At 38.5% G+C, this 20008-nt stretch overlaps 1 long non-coding RNA gene across 1 annotated transcript in view; it reads right to left on the bottom strand.

Annotated features, from left to right (window-relative positions):
• Positions 1–17343: 17343 nt before the first annotated feature.
• Positions 17344–20008, bottom strand: part of LOC130100770 (uncharacterized) — a 36859-nt gene continuing 34194 nt past the window's right edge. The window contains exon 4 of the long non-coding RNA XR_008808924.1: positions 17344–17583. This is a non-coding gene — a long non-coding RNA (uncharacterized LOC130100770). The remainder of the gene's footprint in view (positions 17584–20008) is intronic.

Genomic DNA, 20008 nt, shown 5'->3' with positions numbered 1-20008 from the left:
TAAAATACCCAAAGTAATTAAATACGCATTTCAAATACATGTTTAATTATAATTAAAATACTGCCCATCTCTGCATAGACACATATATAGCCTATATATATTAATATTATATATATATATATATGTATATAGTATCTCTCAAAAATGTGTGTGTGTGTATATATATATATATATATATATATACACACACATTATACATTATTATATATATATATATATATATATATATATATATATATATATATATAATTTGAGGGATTCAATTAAGGTGACGGCCCTTTTTTCAATTAAAAAAACACCATAATATAGCCAAAATCTTTATGATGAACAGCAGGACTTGACTAGAAATCCTATTGTTCTGTAACATTTTTGAAATAAATATAAAATTTACATTTAAATGATTCTCTAAATTGAATTGGATTCCAAATGATTGTGGTTTGTGACCTCCGTTCACAATCATACTGTCATGCTACTGTCGCTATACTGTCATGCTACTCCCCAAATTTAGTCGCAAGTTATAGAAAAACAACAGAATGACCCAAGAGCAGAGTATAAATGCATGTGTATTGAAAAGATTTGAGATTGCATGCGTGATTATACTGTGAATACGGTAAACACTATCGTCAGACCTTAAGCCTGCTTAGATACAAACATTGCTGAAATCCTTATCTCCGTCTCTCTCGGAATCTGTCTCATGGCCATCTGTTCTCGTTTCTCTGAGAAGGAGCTTGGCGTTCATTAGAAAGTAAAAGGTTTTTTCTACTCTAAATCTTCCGCCGTGGCTGGGTACGAGGGTCATGGCTTTAATATCCTCCGCAGTGGCTCCTCTTACTCCTGGGCATATGTTAGGAGTAAGTTAGCATCTGCTTCTTGAGTAAGGATCTGGGATGGCCTTCTGTGCCAAGGATTCTCACATACAGGACTGCCAGTGAAGGCTAAAGTCTGTACGGCAGCAGATAGAGACGCTGGTCAACATTTAGTTTTTTCCTGATTTGACAACAGGTTATGTGTATTATTATTTCAATGTACTTATACATACATACATACATACATACATATACACACGCGCTTTGATTTGAAAACGGAAAGAGATGACACCTTTCTGACAGATCTCGATGGATTGTGAAGACACAGTATCAGAAAGGTATCATGGAGCTATAGGCCATTTAGTGATTTAAAAACAAAAAATTTAATTTTAAAATTTATTCTCAATTTAATCGACAGCTAGTGCAAGGATGTTATGTTCAAATTTACGTCTGTCTATCAACAGCCTGGCTGCATCATTCTGAAGCATTTGTTAACGCTCTATAGATGAGTGGTTAATTCCACAGTACATTGAATTACAGTAGCAAGATGAAATGAAGGGATGAGTTATTGTTTCAAAGTTCCTCAGGGAGAGGAAGAAACATGTTTAACCACAGCGTTTATTTGTTTATCAAACATAATCTAACTAGACATGTGTAACAATCTATTACATTACAAATTTCAGGTAATATAATCATATTGATTTGAATAGGATAGTCTTGTACCATATTGGTATAAAAATACAAGTGTGCAGAGTACATGTCGAAGAGGTTAGGCTGACAAAAAAAAAGGAATTTCTGAATTAACATGCATACAAAAAGGAATTAATTTGTGCATTTTAATATGTTTGAAAGACAAAAGCCTCTGAAAAGACAGTAATGGTTAAATTAGGCAGTGGATTTTGAATCAATAATTGCATTTTGTCAATAATAAGTGGTGTATCAGAAAACACATTTTTTTTATTCCATCTTTTTAACTATAAAATATCAGTTAATCGTTAACCTTGTAATCATTTAGCTCACATATGACTATATTGTGTTTTATTCAACATGCAGTATGCATTCTTGAGTTTGAATGCTTATGCTCCATATATTCCACATTTAACCTTAAGCCTGCGTCTAACACCAGGTTCCCTCTTTCTATGTTTTACCATGCATTTCTGCAGTTGTTATGAGTGATAACTTGTTAAGAGGTGACCTTAGACATTCACATGACCTTTAAAAAGTCCCAATTAGTTCAAATAAATGATGCTTTTCGGCAGGTAATTCCCCGTCATGCAATCTAGCCTATAAAGTAACGTATTGCAAATGAGACTTCTTGCATTCTGCATTCACTTCCTAAGGCACATCTTCTTTTCTTCTTTGAACTTCATCTATATGAGAAAGAAATACTTAGTCGCTAGTCACATGTCATTATCTTTATTTTATTTTTTTGTCTGCCTGGATCACACTGCATCAATATGTAATCATGAAATCAATAAAAAGGTAACTGTAGTCTGATGATGATTATTTTAAAATGTAATGTAATGTAATACTTATGCTGTATATAGAATAACATGCTTGCAGTTTCCACCTGTTATTTAGTTCACCTTTTAACACTTAAAGCAAAGCATAAAGAGTGTGCGGCGAAAAGTAAATCCAACAAACATTGCCCTCTGACCCAACCTTGACCTGTCAGCAGCCATTAGCAATGGTCTACAGATGAACCCAGACCTGAGGAAATGCTCTGCAGTGTATGTGAGTCACTGGCAAAAAAAAAAAAAAAAAAAAAAAAAAAAAACCCGCATTTAATGTTTCTGGGAAGTTCGTCTTCAATAATGCCTTTTCTGAAAGAGACCAGCAAAATGGACCAAAATATATAGAAACAATGATGTTAATTGCTGGCTGACCCCAGGCTTTATACCCCAACTTTATCAGAAACCATACTTTAAGCAAAGCTTTTGGAAGACTCAGGCAAAGCAGCTTTGTGCAAATAACAGGAAAACCTTGCATGTCATTGACACAAAGCATTGCTGTTATGGACAGGCTTTGAGCTCAGATAGAAAAATCACATGAAAGAAAGCGGCATCTATAATTAATAAGGAAGAACTTAATTATTATGCATGTTTGAGAGAAATAAAAAAATCCATTAGAGACAAAAAGAAAAAAAACACAGTTTGAGCTGCTTTTAAAAAGTCTTATTACAAAGACGTGGAGAGGGGCACTTGTGCTTTTAGTCTTAATTTAGAGAAGTCTGTTAAGGGTCTGCTCCTTATGTGCAGTACTTTACCATCATTGTTCAATCCTCCATTGCTTTATGCATACATATGAATCCTGCCTGAAAACATAATCTAATTACCATAAATGGCCTTAGATTATGAAGGTCACTTTTCCCCACTATGAGCAAAAAACATTTCACATTTACCTTGCAACAAAGACGTAAGGAATAATAATTCAAAGAGGAGTGAGCGCGCTGTGCTCTTGCCAAGGCCACTCAGGACTTGTTGACTGCAATTAAGTTAGTGTTTTATTCTTCATGGGGTGAATCTCAAAATATTCTGCACTTGAGGGTCTTTGGGAGAGAAAAAAAAATTAACCTCTATTAAAGTGCTTATCCAGTTTTCTGTGACAAGAGACTGTAGTTTAAAGTGTAACTTTGCCGATTTTCAACCTGCTTCGTAATGTTACCATATCTGTGGTATATGTAAATGAACCATGTTTACTCATTCTCTGTGTTACCTGGACCGAGAAATTCATGTTTATTTGCCAGCAAAACATGTCATACGGAGGACTTTTGACAGCTCCAGGGCTTTCATGAAAACTACAGATTATACCTCCGCATTTTTGTATGCCCGCCCACGGACAGTCGGATCGACAGAGGGTTATTAACAGAACGGTAATTGTAAGAGTACTAGGTTTATTGTCTACTCTTCACAATGTAACATTATGGCAACAGCTTTCTTACCTGTTTTCTTGTGCGCAATGGCATTTTGCTTGGGGCAGAACTGACAGAACGGCAGTTTCTTTCAGTTGTTCCCCTCTGATTGGCATAAATGACCACAAACACAGAGGTTTTTCATATTTTCCATTGCGACGTTCTCTCTGTATTTACGATTCTTCGCAGCCTTTAACCACTGACTACAACATGCAGGATCCTTCACTGGAAACCGAAAGTAACTCACTCACGCTAAACGTTTACTCTTTGAATTCTTGCACCTGGGAACAATACAAGTCGACACCATTATGACAAAGTTTGCCAAGAAGTATTTCCTACTAAAGCAAGGTAGTATTTGATTCTGGTAAGCACATCCGCAGCAGACTGTTGGAGTGGCCTTGGATGGCAACATGCCCAGTGCATTATGGGTGTTGAAGTTTTCCTACCTACTTGGCAAGAGGGAGGACAACAGCCTTTTTTTCTCTGTTCAGGTAGCACCTATATCATTTTTTTTCACCTTTTTACTGTATAGGCAGCCAAGTTTTATCGAAAGCCCATTTTTATTTATTTATTGGTTTCATCTCAGAGTCTTTAACAAAGTGTGTTAAACGTAATTTTGAATGTCATTCTTTTTGAATGAAATTTAGAGCAGGGATGATGTTTCGCACATTAGAATTTAGAGATTCTATTAAAAATAAAAATAAAAATAACTCATCCTCATGCCGTTCCCAACATGTAGGATTTACTTTATTCTATGGAACATGAAAGAAAACATTTGGTAGAATGTTTCAGCAAAGTATGAAAGCACATACTTTCAATATATGGATGAAAATATTTTTCCAAACAGTTTACAGTTACTCAATGTCAGGTAATTGTTACAAAGATGGCAGATTTGAAGTGGCAGCTTAACATTTTACTTAAATAAATTTAACTCAATAAAGCCATGCAAACTGTTGCAGTCATTCCAAACCCACATTTTTACACTGAGGACTGATGGACTCTCTCTGTCTCTGTCTCTCTCTCTCTCTCTCTCTCTCCTCCAAAACGAAGAGATTAGTGTGAATAAATAGTGGAGAAAAGGGACTCAGGTGCATGTGGTTTGGGTGATCTCACCCCGTCACACATGAGCACACATGACAAAAGTGCCCGAGTGCTGGCAGGCCATCAGACCTCTTTGTCTTGTGTGTGTGGGAGTGTGTGTTCATGAGACTTTCCAGGCCATGCCAAGTTAAGGAGGTTCGGGCCAACACCTCCTGACAAGGGCAGATCAGCATGAAGAGAAGAGAGTAGATCAGTCTTACTCTGATCTTGCTGCCTTCCAAAGCATCCACGTGGTCTGTTCGGTCAGGACCATTACAGTGACTGCAAATAGGCTTTTATTTTTCATTGTGTTGTCAACAGGATATTAAATTACTTAAGACGGAATGTCGTAGCTTCTGAACCAGAAACATTCTTTTTTTTTCTTCAGTAAAGCCGAGCAAATTTGATTGACACACACTATGAAATCAGTTCAAGTAAAAGGTGTGTGTAAAATAATCATAGTATTGTTAAAATGAACCTCTTATTTACTTTCAAATCTTTTTAATAAGTTTCTCTGACCTAAACCGTTACCACAAAATAAGCAAGCATTTTTCCAGAAATATGACTGATATTTTTTCTAACTTAAATGTTTGAGATCAGTGACCCTTGAAAAAAACAAAAACATTAAAGAAATAAAAATAAAAATCACAATAAAATATTTTTAAATAATCCAAATCAAAATGACTAATTTAAAATAAATACTTAAATAAATTACTTTTAAAAAATGTATTTATTATTCATTAATTGTATTTTAATACAAATCATTTTACTATTGTTTTCATTTTAAATAAACTGGTACATGTAATCAAGTTGAGATCGGGTTTATGATACGTCCTTATAAGCGTTAAGTATGTTTTGTGAGACATTAAAAGGGTCTTGGGGTCTCCAAACAGAACACAAGGGTCAATTCATCATGACCTTAAAAAGGGTCCACAGAGAGTGATGTAGCCACAGTCACACTGTGCAAACTTGTCCATAATGATCCCACAACAGGAAGTAGTGGTCTGATCCACCGGCCCAGCTGTCATACAGCTTTCACCCGAGCCAGTCATGTCAAATCTCCCAGCGACCCCGGGAATCCACGTAATGAAGTTATTATACATTAACACGGTTTCACACCCGCATCTGCGCACGCACACACACACCAATACAGATGCGCGAAATCACACGACGTATCCTCGCAGGGGTGAGGCTCGAGTTGAAACGCTAAACTAGGGCCGCCCGAAAAAAGCGAACCTGCGAGCCAGGCGGAGTGCTGCACTTTTGATAGACGCTGTGTAGTTGTCAGCCTCTTTGATGTCGTCGGATTGATCTGGCAAGAGCTGGGGGCTCTTTGTTTCTCTCGGCGTCCCCGCGAGCTGTCTGATCCCACAATGCAGTGCGACACTGAATCTCTGGGGTTACCATCATCTGGGCAGGCTGGGCGGCTCGCAAGAGAGAGCCTCGCTGGATTTCTCCCACGTGAGCCGGCTCTCCAGATGGCCTCAAAGAGTCGAGCGAACGGCTCAGCCAACATTTCAGCCCCAACACACACAAAAAGGAAGCAAATGCACTCTAAATATTTTATAGATATTCCACATTCCCTCATTGAAGGAATGACAGACATTGCATATCATAAAGCGGAATAAAAGCGAGATTTTGATGAAAGATTAATCACATCTTTTGCCGTGATTTTCAATACTAGCGCTGTTTACTCGCTCCTGATGAGTGGAGAGCACTCAGCGAGTGTAGGGAGATGAAAGAAGCACCTTGGTTGATTGTTGGAGAGCGCCTTTGGACGGCAATCTGAGAACGAGATCAAATAGTTGCGCATAGTTTGATTTAATGACCGTTGGAAAAGGGCCTTGTGAATCCGGTCGTTTTCACGGGAACCCGGGCTCTTGACCGGGAGGAAATCGCGAGCGGGTCTGGGTGTGTGTCTTTCGAGGCGTCCAAAGGCATGTCACCGGCATCGTGTCTCATCTCTTCTGGTGAAACAAACGGAAGCGGTTTCATTTGTAGTCTCGCGATTGGCCTTTTCCGCATCTGATATTTCAGCCGCACGTCAATAGTGGCACCGATGCTCAAAGTAATTGGTGCTTAATTTGTACATAAACAGCAGAGGCAGTTTCCATCACAGCCTGTGTCTTTAGAAATCATTAATCTCTAATTAGGGCCAGTTGGGACCAGCAGTTAGAAGGTTAAAGAGGTTCTGACAGCCCTAATCATTGCTCAGGAAGCTGAAAATATATGCAAAGTCTCAGCAGATGGGGCGAGATCAGCCTCTGCCAAGTGATAACTGTTATTCCTTTGCACCTCCAAAGCTGTCATCCTAATAGGCACATTTTGAATTTATTAATGCTCTAGTTACAGTGTCTGCACGGTCTCTAATGGTATGTCAGCCGGAGAGTGTAAACCAAACGATTAACTCGTATTACCTGGTAATGATAGAAATGTTTGTCATGATTACACTCCCCTCACACGAATTAGCGCAAGAACGCTCAGACCAAGAGGGAGACCCCCGAACAGCTCTTGAGCCAAATTTGCATCTTGCTTCATGTTTTTTTTTTTCCTTCATCTGTTTGTTGTGACATACTGTGACATTCTTATTTATTTTTAACCCGTTCTTTTCCGACAAGAGAAGAACAGCTTGGTGCTAAGTGATAGAGCGCTCCGGGCAAAAGAGACCCCGACAAATTAGCGTGCGCACATTCTCCGTCTGCTACAACATCTGATCGTAGACCGCATTCTCTGTTTTGGCTTTTCAAATGTAGCTAAGATTTTAATATCTAGCTGTTGGTGCCACAGATGTAAAATGAACAATTAACTGGGCAACTAGGAAGAAACAAGCCACTCTTTTCTCCATCAAACAGGTGGCAATGAGCAATGAGAAATGCGCTAGTTGCACTTAGCATCAGTGCTATCGTTTAGACAACAGCGATACGTGTAGAATACTTTTGATTAGCAAAGTGGCGCAGATGTAGAAAAATGAAAATGCTGGTGGAGTAAAAACAGGTTTTTTATCCCCAGATCGTTTAAAAAAAAACTCAAATAAATAAATAAAAACAACAACAACAACAAAACATGATTAGATGAGCTAGACTAACTGGTGAGAATAATTGGCATGCTAGTAAGCAGAGTGCATGCAGTGGTAATTATACACTGCAGTTCTCCGTCCACAGAGCAGGTACATTAACTGGCTAGCGGAAAGAGCAAATTACACTGAAAGCTTTCCTCACCTCAGCCAGTGAGGCTTTGAGATAATAACTTCGCTAAAATATATTCCACTCACAAATACTGCCCTCCTTTCATTCACAGTACTGGATGCGGTCTCTAATGAAGTGTATTCATGATGGACAAACATGTAGCATATTCAGCATATCATTTTCATTTAGATTTACATAGATGTTAGAATCAGGAGCAATCTTGCTTTTGCAAGACATTAACTGAAGAAATCATTGTTGGAGTTACAATTTTACACAACAAAGAGAACACTTAAAATGAAAAAGTCTTACCAAAGTGTGTTATGTAACTTTATTTATTATTTATTTTTTATTTCATTTTAGTTACGTTCTTTCTTTTATTTCTAGGTGTCACCAATGGTAGTTGCGGCCTACTTGGTGGCCTAAACAAGATAAAACATGACCAAATGCATTTTACATAATAACATTATTATAACAGATTTAATGACAGTGTATTCAAATTGTACTTTTTTGTATTAGATCTGTTTTTTTTTTAATAAAGCAAAATGACACCTCAACTTGATAGCCAGTGATAATGCATTTTGTTAGAGCAATTTGAAAATTTTAATGTGAATCTAAGGAAGTACAATTACCTGAAATTAAAATACTAATATAGCAAAGTTAGTTTAAAACATTTCAGTGTTGACTTGACAAACATTTAAATTTGTATTTTAAATTTAGATTATATATCTTATAAAATGAATCAACTTTTGTGGACCAGGGTGGAAAAACATTCATTTCCCAGAATGCATTCACTGTGTTGAATTCTCTGAATTGCCATTTAGTAAAATATTTTTTGTCACTAATTCAACTTCCTGTTGGGTGTGGCCAATTCCATTCATATTCCAATTTATAAATTGAAAAGGAGGCAATTCTTCAATTTTGAATAGTGCGGCTTGATTACCAAATTTTAATTCTGCCACTGTTTTTTTTACTCAAAATGATACTTAAACGTAATTGTAAAAGACACCCAATAAATTACTATGGAAGTTGCATTCAAAATACATCCAAAATGCTTTGTCACAGGTGATTTCCAAGGCAAATGTGTCCGTTTTGTAACAGCACACCTGAAGGGTCTTCCTCCTGTTGGTGAGCTCTGAATCTCTCGACCCCTCGTGGGAGGGAGGGCAGCATGAGAAAAGATCTGTGGCTCAGATGAAAGAAGAAGTCTTCTAAGAAGCTCATGTTACATGCCATCACAATAACAAGGAGCTACTGTTTCCCTCCTTCACTTCTTGCGCATTGTCTTGCATTTTGACACCTCTATTGACGATTGAGACAGGATGTGTCCCGTCACAATAGGGTCTATGCTGAAAACGTTGATTATCTTTATTTGAAATCTTGCTTCATGTTACTGTACAGTCCTCGTACGGCTCCTCCGAACAGGCTTGCCCTCGACCCTGACACGCCGGTGACTTTCTCACTCTCTCCACAATGATTAAGAGAACAAAGTCTCACATTATCGGCGCTCAGAGTCTCTGTCACTGAAGGCTTTCACCCGTTTTAATACTTCTGCATGAAGAAACCAAAGTCGACGGCCTTGTCTTCCACTCAACTTGAATGGCCTTTGTTTGGTGGGCTGGTTTTTTGTGCATGTCCGTCAACCTGTGGCCTCGCCCTGAAGAAACCTTCAGTCAGCGTGTCCTAAGCTCTGAAAGATGGGATTCACATGGAGTAAAATATTTATACAAGAGGGGCAGCACTATCAGTTTGACCTTGTGACCCCTTTTCATTAGAGTACAGGTTGGGACAACTGTAACTAACACTTTTTACCTCCCTCAGCTCAGTTATAATGGCACCCTTCACCGGAAAGAATACATAAGCACTGTATACATATTATATATATATACACACATCTGAAATAATATCTTAAAGGATTAGTTCACCCAAAAAATGGAAATTCTGTCATCATTTACAGACTGTTCCAAACCTGAGCTATCCCTTTAAATTAGAAATATCTTTCTGATTATATATAGCCATCTAATACATTCATCAAAACTATAACATTTTTATTTAAAATTAAAATTAGGCTTAATAAATCACACACACACAGTAACACTTTACAATAAGGTCTCATTTGTTAACACTTAATGCAACAACTTCAAACTAACAATGAACAATACTGTATATTCTTACTGCAATTTGTACCCTTACGGTAAAATATCCATGTTACTGCACAGTGCATTAACTAATGTTATCAGATACAACTTTTGATTTTAAAAATGTATTAGTAAAAGGCTGAAATGAACATTTAAGATGAATAAATGCTTTAGAAGTATTGTTCACTGTTAGTTTAAGTTAACTAGGGTTAACAAATGAAACCTTATTGTAAAGTGTAATATATGTGTGTGTGTAATGTTTCAAAATCTGTTTTGATGCATCTTTTTTTTTGGTCCTGTATCCTTTTATTAATATAGACATTGATATAGACTTCATTTTCTCTTGTACATATTTCACTCCTTTCATCTTGTTGGCTTAAGAAATCCTAACACCACATTGCTAAAAATCCACAAAATGCGAAAACATAAAAGATTTCTTAGAAAATTCTTTTCAAGGCTTCAAGACAAAGCATCATTGTGTGCTGTTGGCACTAGAGAAATGCATCCATACAAATACTTACAAGGATATGCTTAAGGCATTTTCAAAAGCATCTCTGTTTTGTTTTGATATGCATCATACTTGAGTGTCGTCTTATTTTACGAATAAAAGATTCCAAGGACAGTCTCAAAGGAGCAGGATGAAATGACACATTTCAATTAAATAGCATCACTTTTAATTAACTTCTTTATTCCGGTTTACTTTCTCACATTTTCTACAGTTTTTAAGATAAGATTTCTTGAAAAATATGCAAAAAAGTACTTTTATTAAAAATATCCAAAAAAAAAAACAAACAAACCTGCTGTGTGTGGGAAATTTTCATAAGGCGCTCCGACCTTTCAAGTTTTACCTTACTGACCTTTAATTCTCAAGCTCAACTTCCATCAAACACAGTTGCACTAAAATATCAGTTTGTTCAATTGAAATAGAAGCTCCATATGGAACTAAAGCAAGGGTTTGGTGATGCCTCGCAATTTTTACCATAGGAATCCAGATTTTTTTTCACCCAAACTTTTTTTCCAACTCTAATTTGCTGCATTGTTCCAGATTCCCCCAAGGCAAAGGTAAATGAAGGTTAGCTTTGGCCGATGGCTGAGCAGACAGAGAGAGAGAGAGAGAGAGAGAGAGAGAGACCTGCTCACTGTGCCTTTGCGATTGTTCTAGCCCTCATCCCAGCATGCGAGAGCTCAGTATGAGTCTGCTACAGCAGGTTTTAAGTTCCACTTCTTGTGTAATTTATCCATCAAACTGTCCACCCCATGTCCCTGTACTTGCCAGTCCACTGAAGGAGACCTGAAACTGTTCAGGGAAACACCTGCCGCCTCGTTTTCTTATGCTTTAGATCTTCTCTCTCTTTTTTCTTTTTTTTAGTCCTGACCACCTTCACACTATAACTCAAAAAATTCTAAATGAAGGAGGCAAAGTCATGGAAAGTCATACAAATAAGTAATTTAGAGTGGAAAAAAAAATGAGTCAAATTTTTGCTTTTAATTTTATAAAAGCAATAATATTACATATTCTGGTAAAACCTCTGTATTCAAGCTAAGTCATTCTTGTCATTGTTATGGTTGTTTTAGTATCTTTGGCATTACGTTATGGCAACAAAGTAAAATTGGAAACAACTTTTCACAGAAAAATTTTCACACTAAAATCATGTTCACACACATATTGTTTACAGCTTGTGGCAATATTATTAAAATCTGAAGTAATTTAATTTGATCAATTGTTTCCTTCGTACTTCCATTGTAACCTTACTGTAATTAATTTTTATGCCACAAGTGATTGTTTGAATTGTACTGAACCTGGGATATTCCTGTTGACTTGTGTGAATTTGCATTTGTTCGTAATCAAACGAAAGTGTATGATGAAAATGTAAACAATGAAAATAAAAAGCCTTTTACAACGTGATAGAAAAAAAGGCGGTGAAAAATTATGAAAAGTGAATCCATAGGACAGGAAAAGAGCTGTAACTCATTCTCTATTCTAAAACATGAATTCAATTCATTACATCTTTAATTAACAGGGTATTAAATACCAATATGTGAATGGTCTTTGATACCCCATCCTTTAAACATTCAAAATTGAGTTAGGACTTACAACTTTTTCTGTTATCATCTAACCTACAATAAATTAAAAGCCATTAGTTATTACCGTGAGAAAAATAAAGCTAGTAAATAACATGACATTTCAATGTCTTTAACCCTCAAAGTAGGTAAGAATGCTAATAGCGCATTTGATTAGAAGACATGCTAATTTATGGAATGTATATTCATAAGGGGGTTTTATATGAAGCACATTACATACAGTACAAGTGCTTCATGTTTCTTTATGAAAGCATTCTTCCACTTAGAGGATGTGAAAGGTCCTCAGATAGATGCGGAGACAGCAAACGTAGTCCATAGCTAATTAATTCATCATTAGCCTTTCTTTGGTAAACACAAAGCCACAATTGCAGTGCTCCTTTAACCTTGAAGTTCAGGAGTGGCCAACTGTGATAATCTTTCCCACTGTCGTTATTATTATCAAAGGGCTCAAAGAGTGGTGAGCATTTGTGCGAGCGCACACACACACACACACACACACACAAGCGGGAGTGTGCGAGTTAGAGGAAATGGAAAAAAGCGAGAGAGACATTTCAGGCTGTCCTTAGCGCGGCCCTTTTGTCACAGCAGAATCAGATCTGCATTACCCGTGCTCATCAGATAGTGAGCGTTTAGAAACAGGAGGGGGATATTGACTTTTCCTTTCTTTTTTTCTTTTCTTTTTTTTTCAAATCACTGGCGAGGCATTTAGTGCCTGCAGGAATGTCAAATCTCCAACCTGCATTTTGATGTCTGTGCCCCAGGTTAGGTCTGCTCTGGCATGCTTGGAGCTCCGTTGTTTGTGCTTTAGCATCCATTAAGCGTCCTTGACTCAATGTTACCCAGGGCCTTTATGGTCAGCTCAGGGCGTCATGGCTACAGCAGGTCTGAGAGCAAGGTGCAGGGATCGGGTGGAAAGAAAGAGTTTCCTTTAATAGCGCTGAGCTGAAGTAATAGCTTTTGACTTTTCAGATCTTGCCACAATAAAGATCACTATTAAAGTGAGTATCAAGGGTAAGTGGCGTCAAAAGAATTTGCAGTTCGGCTGAATGGAGGCTGGTATAATGTGCCTTTAATTAATTTTACAGTCACTTCCCAGTGCTAATGCTGTTAAAATATGCAGGATATTTAGTTTAGTAGTATATGTGGATTCATGTTTTTTTTTTTTAAACAGAATTACTGTTGATATTGAAAAAAGATTTCATTTAAATTCTCTAAACAGTTCCTATGTATTCGATTTTATTAAGCTAAAGTCTCTGGTGAAATAATGGACTTTAGGGTAACCTAACTTATTCCATCTGTCACTATATGAATAGTTTTGATTAATCTATCCATCTGTCCGTCCGTCATTCATCTTTAACTTCATTTAGGTGTTTTCTCTTATTGGCCAATGCATCACTCAAAATATGAGTGCAGGGAGGTAGAGAGAGAGTTTGTAACTTACAGTAAAAAAAAAGCGTACAATAAGAACTCACTGTTGATTGGCATTTCCTGCGGACTTGGGTGTTTGCCAACTTTTTTTACGGAATCCAAAAAAATAACAAATAATTCAATTTCTCACAGTGGGAAACGTGAAAGCTGAATTATCATCATTTATGTATAAACATGAAATCAATATTTCATTTGTTTAAGTGTCACAGTTATTGTCAATACCGGTATATTGTGTAGTCTAAAGCTGTATGATACCTTTGTGTGAGGAACAGACAGAAATTTAAGCCATAATTCACTGAAAACTTTGCTTGACGCCGGTCATGGTCCCCATTCAATTTAATTGTACGGAAAAGAGCAGCATGAACATTATGTAAAATGTCTTGTTTTGTGTTCGGCTGAAAATACTAAAAGAAAAAAAGGGGGTTTTGAAAGACATGAAGATGAGTACTGTAAATGATGACAGAATTTTTATTTCTGGGTGACCTTTGCCCTTAAAGTGTACTCAGTTTGGGACAGTTTCGTACAGCAGACTCTCACACTTTGCCACCAACCAACAGCAGTTATTAGCACTATATGGTCAAGGCAGCGAGACGAAAGCGTGCCATTCCATTATTTTTTCCCACTGCCATTTTCCTCAGTCATTTACAAATACGGCATCCCGTACTTGCTTTTGGCAGACACACCCCTATCGGTTTCTGTCTCTATTATCCCTACAACTGTGCATTAGCCCACCGGCCCCATATTCAAAACCCTCATTATGCCCGACCGCTATCTGATGTTACAAAAACGGTAATGGCACACATCTCTAAAGATGGCAGAGAAGCGGTGGCCACAAAAAAAATAAAAAGATATATCCCCGCTAAGATGATGAGAGCGAAATCAAGCCGCCGGAGCATCCTTCTTCCTTTTACCTCAATCATCCGACCCGCGTCCCCGCGCCCTCTCGGCCCTTACTGCCAACACCCTACCGTCGTCCCCCTTCCATACCTATTTCATGTTGTTTAATGCCACCCTCCTCTTTTGAAGTTTTGAAGCAAGGTTCAAAAGAGCCAGGTGCTGAATCATAATATTAAAGCAGAGGAGGGGGGTGGGGGGGTGGAGGCTTCATAAAAGCAGGAAGATCTGAGCGGGCCAAGGCAACAAACATGGCTTTCAACTGCCTTTCTGTCGGCCCCTTCTGCAGATGTCACCAGTTGTTATCCCCAGCAGAGACTTCAAGCGTGGAGCAGCGCCCCTGGCTCCGTCCGCGCACACGTTTCAAGTGTCAATCACACGGGGGAGGGCTTCCTGGTCACTGTCCTGTGTAAAGTGCCAACATTTTGCCATTGATTTAACTCACTCAATACACAAAGATGGAGCCAGCTATGTGCGTTAGGGGTGGGGGGAAAGACCCTTTGGCAAGGTTATTTTACTGAACGGCGGTTTTGCACTCTGTGCTTCTTGGTTTGACTGCCACTTAACAGCCGTCTATGACTGATCTGAGCGACGGGGAAAAAATGAAAGGGGAAGGAAAATTGTTTGGAGGCAAAAGAACATGCAAACTGAAAGGGAAATCATGTATTGAGACAGATAGCAACATTGTCTGAGACAACAAAACTTCCTTTTAACCTCGTTTAGCCTCGAAATACCTCCTGGGAGGCCGCATTGTGAAGGTTTCTTTAAACATGTTTAGCACTTCAGTGCCTCGGAAAAATGAAACGAATACTTTGTACACTCGGTCAATGCTGAGAGAGGTTTTGCTTGTTGATTGTTTGATGTTACTGCTAGGAGAGACATCAAACAGGAAAGCGTCAATAGTCTGACTAACGTCGAGGCAAGTGCCTCAGAATAGATGCTTTTTCAGGCTGAGCTCGTGGAGCTGCTAAAACAGAAAGAGAAAAAAGGCGAGACAAAATTCGAAAGCATAAAAAGCTTTTACACATCAGTTAACTGGCTCTTTTTTTTTTTTTTTTTACATAATCACTAAACACCTGTCAACGCCATTCATGTTCCCACTCCAGTCCCACAGATTTGTCCAGTAACTTTGACCCCCAGGACCTTTAGGATACAAGTAACAATAAGACTTTTTTCGCGATCGACGAGACCATCTGTTTGGAATGTGTTTTGCTCCCACAAAAGAGGAAGAAAATAAGACCACAGACACATTTGACCTTGGCACGTCCTTTCACCTCCTTGCACCTCCCTCTCCCCCCTCAGGGGTCTGGCCATGAGGACACTGTCAGTCTGAATGGGACATCCTGGATACATAATCGTGGGTAGCCGTTATGGATTTCCCCTGTTGCATTATCTTTCAACAGTTTGACTTTGGGAAGAATTACTTCAAGACTCCATTCAGTCTACGGCAGACAAACAAGTTAGCAAAGTCTTGCTGTACTTTTAACCCTTTAGCTGCCGGAAGTTGTTCTGACCACTGAAATAACAATGTTCTTGTTATATACAATCTATGTATACAACAAGAACAAACAATATATAAGCAAATTCGTAAATACATTTTATGTTATTTAAATCCAATTCAGAGGGGAAAAAAGAGGTGCTCCACGCTTGAAGTCCCTGCTGGGGATAACAACTGGAAGAAATATATTTATCGAGCATTATTTTATTTTTTATATATACTGTGGCCATTGAGAACAAAAGTATTTATAATAAATCTACAATATACTAAATTATAAAATAATAACTGAATAGCTTTATAGACTGTTTATATGAAATATGAAAAAGGCTGTTTAAATCAGTCAGTGATACACAAACAGTATTGATTCTTTCTTGTACACACATACACGTAGGTTGACTTTCCATAAACAATGATTTTTAAACTGTACAAACTGTATATTCTATCCCCTAACCTGGATTTCGGATATTGCCATCTTTGTCCCCATAATGTAGGGTTCACACACACACACACACACACACACACACACACACACACACACACACACACACACACACACACACACACACACACACACACACACACACACACACACACACACACACACACACACACACACACACACACACACACACATGTTGTGTTTTCATGTTTTATGGGGACTTTCCATAGACATAATGATTTTTATACTGTACAGACTGTATATTCTATTCCCTTACACTGCCCCTATCCCTAAACCTACCCATCACAGGAAACATTCTGCATTTTTACATTTTCAAACAACATCACTTAGTATGATTTATAAGCTGATTTCCTCATGGGGACCAAAAAATGTCCCCACACGAACAAGGATTTCGGATATTGCCATCCTTGTGGGGACATTTTGTCCCCATAACGTAGGGTTTACCAGGCCACACACACACACACACACACACACACACACACACACACACTTAAACATTAAAAAAAAAACTCCAACATTTTATTTCTGTTTCATTTTCAAGGCGGCAATTAAAGAGACCGTGTTATACGTCAAACACATAAATATCTCCTCCACACCCCATCCACCTTTTGTAAACTTTTTTTGCAAAGATCAACAAGCCTAATTCTGGAGAGTTAATGTGAATTCCACAGGAAATTAGTTGTTTTCAAAAGGGGTCAAATTAAACTTGGGCAGAGCGACACGTGCTGACAGACACAGGAATATACGTCATTAACCATATTTGGCGATGCCCTTTCAACTTTACGGGTCACAATGGAAGCGTGTTTGTAATGACACTGGACGCCTGTGATGAAAAATGTCACAATTATTCATGTGCGAGGTTGACTCTCCAACACTGACCGAGCACATGAAGGGGTTCCTGTAGATCTTGCGTACCCTCACAAGCGTGCACTTTCCTGAACCCTGTTTGAACCGCGCCAAGCTGCCCAAACACAGAGAAACAGAGCAATCCCATGGGTACGGATTTTACAGGAGGGCACTTGCTATGTCACGTACCTCAAACAGAGATGATTGGCCCGAGGAGTGATGCAAAGGATCTTGGGGGCTGCTTCGGGCTTCGCCGTTCTGTAAAATAGCAGGAAGCATATATCTGTCAGTCTCCATTTAAAAGTTCACCTGTAAGGAAATGTTCTGGCCAGCAGTGCTGACACAATCACGGCGCCTAGCAACACATCCTCCTGATCCCTGCCTTTTGTGATATGACATGCTTCTGAACCACAAAGTTTCCTGCTTTGTGCACAGATCGTCTCAACCAAGCCTCTCGCCTTTGTTCGGAACGTAGGGGGGATAAAAAAAGATAGAACGAGGCGAAAGCGAGAGGCAGAGAAAAAAAAAAAAAGAGTGGAAGAGATGCCGGTGTCCGTCATTGTCCGGCACAGTGTTCTCTCTTTTCACAGTCACATGAGGGATGTCTTCAGAAAATCACATGGCTCTTTTTGTTTGACGGCCAAGAATACTGAAGGTTGTGATATAACGATTCTATTCTTCTGCCAACAGCACATATTGAGTGGCTCCTCTAAACACTGGGAGGACACAGCTAATGCCCTCTCTTTGTTTGCCGAGAGGTAGATTTCAATTACATGGGTGGGAAAAGAACTAGTTTTACAATCATTTTATCCCCCCCCTTCACATAATTTGACTATCAGAAGGCTGTTAATGTCTGACACCAGCGGTGCAGGGTTAATACCGCGGGGGTGTGGAGCTGTGTAAGAGTGACAAAATTGTTAGGTGACTTGGGGGCCTTGCAGTGTCCACCTGGCTCAGTTTGCTGCCAAAGTTTCAATCACACCTCTGAGATCGCGAAGCCCACCTCCTCACCTCGCTCCCCTGGCACACGCCTTGTTTTCGGTGTTGTTTTATTCCCTGTAGAAAGGGTCAGCCAATGAAATGACCTCTATGGTCCTCCAAATCCTAAACCAAACCAGACCGATTTACATAAAAGACAGGAGAAACCAAAGTTGAAAATAAGAGGAAGTAAAACAATAACATTGTTAGGGTTTCCCAAACGGGTTGTTCATCTACAAAAAGTTGAGATTATGGTAGAAGTGCTAAAATGTAAAACTAAATGAAATAAAACACATTGAAATTATAATAATGCAGCAGTAATCATATCAATAGAAAAAGATGTTAGTGAACATGCAAAGATGATTTAAAAATCATTATTATTGTTAAAAAAACTATTTAAAATGTGATAAAGGTCATGGGTTTAACTTGACAAAAAAAAGTTAGGCACTAACAATTGTTTTGTACAAGTGACTTTTGACATAGCAGTAAAATGTATTCCCATTTGAATCCTCGCAAATAATACGTGTATTTTTAAAGTGTTTGAACTGAGGAAACACCCCTTAAACTGGTTATAAATATCACTAAACACTGCTGTATGAATCAGAGTCATACGGCTCTTTTCGTCTTCTCAACTGACCGTGTATTGTTCATAATGGCAAAAGCTCCTTGTGTGTGTGGGTGTGTGAGCGTCTGCATCTGCCTTAACACAATAAGAGTTATTAGGTTGCAAGCCTAGTTCAAACAAAGACTCTTCTGAAGTACCTAAAAACATCTGAGCGTACACATTCAAAGGCCACCGCAACGGATCAAGCAGCCCTTTCTTAAGATCCGCACATACAGTAATATGAGCTCTGTCCCAAAAAATGCCTCAGTCCACTCCCTATGTGCACTATATGTATCAGTAGAGTGTGAACACAAAGGCCCTGTTCCAAATGGAACCTTCAGCCCTCACGATCTTCATCAGAGTCTGCACTTTCTTGAAGTAATGCCACCTTGACCGGCAGGTAGAAGTCTGCAGAGGAGCTCGCAAGCTCGGCAAAAGTATGCATTGAGGGCGCATATCGGCCGCATATTCTGAAACATAAAATACAAAAAATGGGACACCCTATGGTCTTGTAAGTGCATATGAAGTGTGCCATTTGGGACGAGGCCAAATTGGAGCACTAGCAAGGGCTTTAATAGACTTAACACTGGATGACCTGCTGTCCTGCGACACGTTTACATCATCACGCATTAAAACATCACTGTTTTTTATAAACAAAATTGCTATGCAACACACTATGACTTGACCTTTTAGTATAAATTGCTTTGCTAATGCATCTTCATTGTATCTGTTAAAAAGCGCAGTGCTATCATGAAATATGAGCTGATATTCCATTTTTGTCAGCTTGAACTGGTCTGTGTTGCATTGTGGGAAATTTTAAGAGAACAATTGTTTTAGCACACTGGATCGATGTTGACAATGAGACGGAAATCCTGGGCAGTGCACATACTTAACCAGGGAGTTCCTTCTAAACCAGCATGTTAACCATTATGAATCTCATAAGTGATTTCAAGCGCTTACCGCTCATGCAGCAGCTTGACTCGAATAGTATTTGCTGTTAGCATGCTGCTAAGCTAACACCGCAATACTTTAGACACAGAAAATACTTAGCATACAGAAATAGGCCAATACAAATGGGTAAAATAACGACTATTATATATA

The sequence above is a fragment of the Rhinichthys klamathensis genome, unplaced genomic scaffold (assembly GCF_029890125.1).
Source record: "Rhinichthys klamathensis goyatoka isolate OS25496 unplaced genomic scaffold, OSU_Roscu_1.1 h1tg000247l_1, whole genome shotgun sequence".
NCBI lineage: Eukaryota > Metazoa > Chordata > Actinopteri > Cypriniformes > Leuciscidae > Rhinichthys > Rhinichthys klamathensis.
This window is presented reverse-complemented; position numbering and strand designations above follow the sequence as displayed.